Here is a 6363-nt window from a genome sequence, read left to right as displayed (position 1 = left end):
ACAGACCCTTCTACATCGGCCACTATCCTAAACTACCTACAGACCCTTCTACATCGGCCACTATCCTAAACTACCTACAGACCCTTCTACATCGGCCACTATCCTAAACTACCTACAGACCCTTCTACATCGGCCACTATCCTAAACTACCAACAGACCCTTCTACATCAGCCACTATTCTAAACTACCTACAGACCCTTCTACATCAGCCATTATCCTAAACTACCTACATGCCTTCTTACATCAGCCACTTATCTTAGCTACCTACATGCCATTTTACATCAGCGGCTCCCCCTTAACTACCTAGTATTTGATATGAAAGTGTCAATATTTCTGTCGTGAAAAGGAGCGATTTGCCTTGAAATTTGAAAANTAAGTGTTAATATTTCTGTCGTGAAAAGGAGCGATTTGCCTTGAAATTTGAAAACAATGATCTTTTGTCTGTACTGTCGTTATTTCTTCTTTGATTACATATCCCTTATAGAAATATATTATTTGAATTTAACATAAGTAATCATTTATCGATCCCAGGTTTTCTAATAATTTAACTTCCCTTGATAATTCAAATATTTTTTGCGGTCGGATAAAACATGGAGAAAACATGAATGATTCGGTTATAGAAGTAAAATGCAAATGTAGGAAAGTTGGAACTAATTCATAAGTATTCAATTTAAAAGGCTTGTTATTCAACAGTCATACTTGTCGTGTAAGGTCCCTAAATGCTCATATTAAGCAAATTGATGTTTAACGATAGAAACTTTTATATCTCTTCTTGATTGTTTACAAGAAATACTGCTTTATTGTTAATTTATCAAATCCATCAATTGCACTCAAAATCGCGGTTCTCCAGTAACCAGTGTATCTAGCCGGTCACACTGTTCAAACACGTGCTTGGTACGACGACCTCACAACGTCAAAGGTTGTTTACAGCACACTAAACATAAATGATATTTGAAACTAATAACAAAAATGTCAACAAGTACCATTTAAAATTAAGTAGAGCACAATGTTATGTAAGCTATGTAATAACATTAATAAATTAAACGTAATTTCAACCTCAGAAACTAAGTATATAATATGATGTTATTTAAAAATGAATGAGTCTCGGAGCGTTTGGATGAAACTATACATCCCTGCTTGACGTGAAGAAAACCTATGTCATCCTTCAAAGGCAGAAAGTTGTCTAAAACAATAGAAGATTGGTGAATAGAGCATGAATAAGGAGGTACAAAATGTAAGTTCGTCTTATTTCAACAGAATCAGTTTAATTTAAATTGATATCTGTAAAAAAAAAAAAAAAAAGGGAAAATAAGGAGAGAAAAATGTTTTTTTTGCAAGGGGTATAAACATGGCATTCTATTGTTTGGTGCATGAGAATGTATGTCGATAATAAAATTTGGTGAAGGCTTGACAGATACATGTACTATGACGAAGGAAACGTTAACCAGTAATCAATTATCTTTAAATTTTACCAACCCTAATACATTCTACAGTTATCTTTGTTGGGTAATGCAGTAGCGCCAGATACATTCCGGGCAAGAAATGGCGCGAGATATAAATTATGATATATGTCTTGACAGTATAAAAATACGTATGCATAACAAAGAATTTCTCTCTACCTCAAACTAAAAAAATATTAAATTATCTTTTTCTGGTGAACGACTTTTTATTGTTTAGCTGACGGGATCATACCAGCTAACGCACGGAGAAAAATATGACTCCCTTTGTTTTTGTAACAAATTAGTTAAGAATCTGAGGCGATTGATGAGTTTTATTGTTTTTTCATACTAACCATTATGCTCTCTGCTTCGTTGGACTATCAACCATAGTTATGACAACAATTGAGTCATTCCTTCATCTCGTATCTAGATCAGTGTCAAATCAATAATGAAAAGCAACAGTATCGTAAAATATATATATAACGTAATGTCATGATTAAACATTTTTTACAACGGAATTTAGGTTTATTGCAATTGGTTAGTACTTGTAAAGATTTTAAAAAGAAGCAGTCTAAGAATATATCCCTGTACGATACCTGCTTCAATAGAGTTAGAAAAAACAATCGTATCTATTGTTTTCTTTTCTGCTTAAGTTTTTACACCAGTTGAATAGTGATCCTGTGATACAAAACCTAAACAATTACAACGGGGGCCGTCGATGCCAAACTCGATCTAAGACATTAGATATGTCTTAGAACACAACAATTATTTCAGTCTCTGAATTGCTACATTTGGATATTTTACTGTACTAAAAACCGGATTACGAGCAGATCGAACTTTCGAATAAGGCAATATCACTTGGCGACTCAAATGAAAAATATATCAAAGGAAATAAAATCAGGTGTTCCGGAGGAGTAAGCGTCTTCTATTTCATTGACGACACTAGCAACATAAAACAGGCCAAATACAATAAATTTCAAGTCCTCAAAATGAGATTCTTGGGTAATGACAATGAAACCACGAACCGTTCCTGAGAGATGATGGGATTAGATTCCAATACTACTGTGAATCCTACCTTCCTACGACGTCATTGACTTTATTTAAGAATCTTTCAGTTTTTGTATTGTATAGTTGTATTGTACTTCAAAATAGTGATTCTTTTGTTCATCAACAAGTGTTCGTAGTCCAACTGTCTCCTTATATGCTTAAGAGGATACGAATCGCATTATTTATTTTTCGTCCTAGATATTGATGTGAAGTGCTGGTTTTATTAATAACTGTCCTTCATGTTGTGACTTACATAATGGCAAATAGCATACTTGACTTGCAGTGAATTGCATTTAAATTTCAGAAATTATTATGTACATGTTTAATAAATGCAAATATAACAACACCTCATCATGAATCATCTGTAGATATTATAATATTATACTATTAATAAACCCATTTGCATATAGAACAATGGGTTTCAGTATATCCCAGAGCCTTTAATGGAAAACATCCTTTTTTAAAGGGACATACTGTTGAAACGAAACTCTCTCAGTTACCTTGTAGTGCTGTACGGGAGATATATAAGAACCAGCCATTCCATAATAGATGTCTAGGAAGAGATTACTTCATAATATCAGGTTTGATTTCTTTTGATATAACAACCAATCTTACAAATAACTTTTTTCTATATTACAATATTGACAATAGCAATAACATTTTGTGTAATAGTTTGCTAAAGCAGTATCAAAGTCAGTTGATATTGATAAGAACTTCTTTTAATTACACCATACTATATAGAAAGTTAAATACAATAGCCAAGCAATAATGATAGATGAATGCATAACCCGAATTTATCGTGTATGGTTTCAATAATATTTCACAAATTTCAACTTGATCGTGCATTATTGATTGCCGAGAAAATCATGGATTAAATGAATAGAAATGTAAATGAAACATGATCGTGAAACACAATAATAGAAATCTAAATTCATTCCGATGCTACAAAACTCTGAACAGTTTGTTAAGTGAGTCAGTCACACTGCTACACATGTAAAAATGTAAAAAATGACTTAGAAAATAGATACATCATAAATATGTAAAGTTTTGATAAGCTCTATCAGACAATGACGTGTGTCTGACATAAGTTAGGTATAACTTTAAACTTATGCTTTTGTATCTCAAAGTTCTCTCTGTTGACCATTTCTAAGCGGATAAATGTGCAAATGGCGATGATGTCGTTACATTTCTTTTCCTCTAGTGAAGCTTAATATCGGTGTTTTGTACTGATGACAGTTTTTGGGAATAACAAAGTTATTTTAAATGTTTTTAATTTACATGAATAACAAAATAGTTCTAATGATGATGTCTTATTGTTTTCAGATTGTGTGAACGACATTGACACCGAGGTTACCATGGCAACGGCTATTATACAGACGGCAGAGGACCAAATAACATGTACGATTTGTTTGGAAATATTCGAGGAACCAAAAGCGTTGCCATGCCTCCATACCTTTTGTAAGAAGTGTATCAGTAATTATATAATCAAGAAAAACTCTCAGCTTCGGAGAAATAAAGGATTTATATGTCCCATTTGCCGACGTCATGTTTCTGTACCAGCGCATATGAAACATAACCCGGAAGTTTGGGCAGACCACCTTGGAAATAATCACGTGGCGAGCTCAATGATTGATGCATATCAAACAACAAGAGGGAAAACTAGGGAAACGTGCAGAGATCATCCTGAAAAGGAGCTTGATTTTTTCTGTGTTGATCATAAGCAGTTCATCTGTTCGATGTGTTTTCCTCAACATCGACGTTGTACTGAAGTCGTTACACGCGAGGACTCAACTAATAATATTAAAAAATCGGGGAATTCAAATTCAAATGAATCAATGAAACAAAGTTGCATGAAAGAACAAATGGATCTTCTTTTTGAGCAATGCAATGCAATTGAACACGTGATTGATGACAGATGCACAGCTTCGGAGTTTCAGCTTTCAACAAAGCAAGAGGTTCAGGACAAAATCATCTTAATGAAAAAAGAAATAAATGGTATGATGCACAAACTCACAGAGGGAACAAAAGATCAATTAAATATCAATCAGTCAGAAGCATTCCAAGCACAAAAAATCAAACTCCCATTCCAAGAAAAAGCGACATGGACAACTGGGATAACAACGTTACCGTCAGGAAAGCTGCTTTTTGTTGACCATACGAACGGAGCCGTATTTGTATTTAGCCTCACCTTCGATTTGCTGTGTAAAACTAACATCAACCCGGAACCTTATGACGTAGTATCTATTTCATCGACTGAAGATCGCGTGATCCTATCGATTCCAGAAACGCGAGAAATCACTCTATGTGACGTACTGCAGAATGGCTTCGTTGAAATTGGGAAAAAACTGAAGACCAATATCTCATGTAAGGCGGTCGCATCTGATGGCAGATATGTTGCTGTATGCTCTAATTCCGACTTGCAAATCTTTGAAACTGATTATGAGGTCTGGATGATTGTTTTAGATGAGTCTTACGCAAGAACAAAATTCACATACATCACAATTATTTCATCGCAGGAAAAGGTGTTCATATCGGACCAAACCAATTTCGATCCGCACATAATTTGTTTAGATTTTGGTGGTGCGACTCTGTGGAAGGTAGCTGATAGACAAATCAATCTCTGTACAGGCATTTGTATCACAGGTACACAGCTAATGGTGACGTCATGGGATACGGGGAAATTGTATACTCTGTCTTTAAACGGGAAGGACTTGAAAATGTACAACGGGGCTGTGTCGTTTCCTTGGAAACTGCATGTTTCTACCAGACAAAAGATCATCTATGTTTCCCAGCATAAAAACACATTATCCGAGCAATGCAAGCGAACAATCAAAGTGCTACGAATGATATGAGCTAGATTCCATCCTCCAGATAAACAGTGAAGTTGTTGTGCATCCAAGTATGTTAATATTAACACAGCTTGAAAATGGATAAGTTAATATGAATAGTTTACCATAGAAGCGTCAATCCGCATCAGACATTAGGAAGTGATTCAAAGGGATTCTCATGATTCCGACCGACTTTATCGCAAAAGATGTGCTCGTTGGAACAGTTACAAAAAATGATTATTTTATAAAGTGTGAAATAATGTTGATACAGATAGAAATTTGGAAAGACTACTAAATTGACCTCTATTGTATAATAAAATATAGGTCAAAAGTAAAATGTTGGTATTCTAGTTTTGTCTTTATTATTTGTTGGAGCAGAAACAAAGTGATTCAAACCCCTCGTCATGGTGTGACTGTTGATAATACAATGCCATTTCTAAGGAAAACGATGCCAGAGTAACATTATTTTTTTATGTTTTTTTATTTTCATATCAGGGCATGACCTCGTTTATTATGAAAATATTTCTGAGACGCACTACAGGACGAAATTCCCTGTGTTTTATAAGCTGCTGACTTCTTGACAAGGGAAATTAAAATTAACATAATATGATTTAGAGGACCGTTGTACTTTTCTTCACCTACATCAATGGTACAACTAAAACCTAAAATGCTTTTAAAAATTAAAACAAATGTACAGCAACGAACAAGGTAAAATTAGTTGCTTGCTAAATACCATCATTCTATTTGCAACATTTACAGTTCATTGATATAGTATAAAATGTTGATAAATTTATGGTAAAAAATTGATTTTGTTATGCACCAACATCGTGTGTGTTTAAAAGGCTTATCTAAATAAACTTCCTATGTTAAAATTTGTAATGATGTACATGAAAGCAGAAAAACAAAACAATGATTACTTAAATCATTTGTCCAATGAAGCGTCATCATAAGCGTACAGTTTGAAAAATAGATAAAATTGGTAATGAAAATAATAATTATAAAAAAAATGTATAAAAAAAAGGTGATCTACAAAATGTCAATTTTCGTTG

This window comes from Mizuhopecten yessoensis, unplaced genomic scaffold (assembly GCF_002113885.1).
Source record: "Mizuhopecten yessoensis strain PY_sf001 unplaced genomic scaffold, ASM211388v2 scaffold10641, whole genome shotgun sequence".
NCBI lineage: Eukaryota > Metazoa > Mollusca > Bivalvia > Pectinida > Pectinidae > Mizuhopecten > Mizuhopecten yessoensis.
This window is presented reverse-complemented; position numbering follows the sequence as displayed.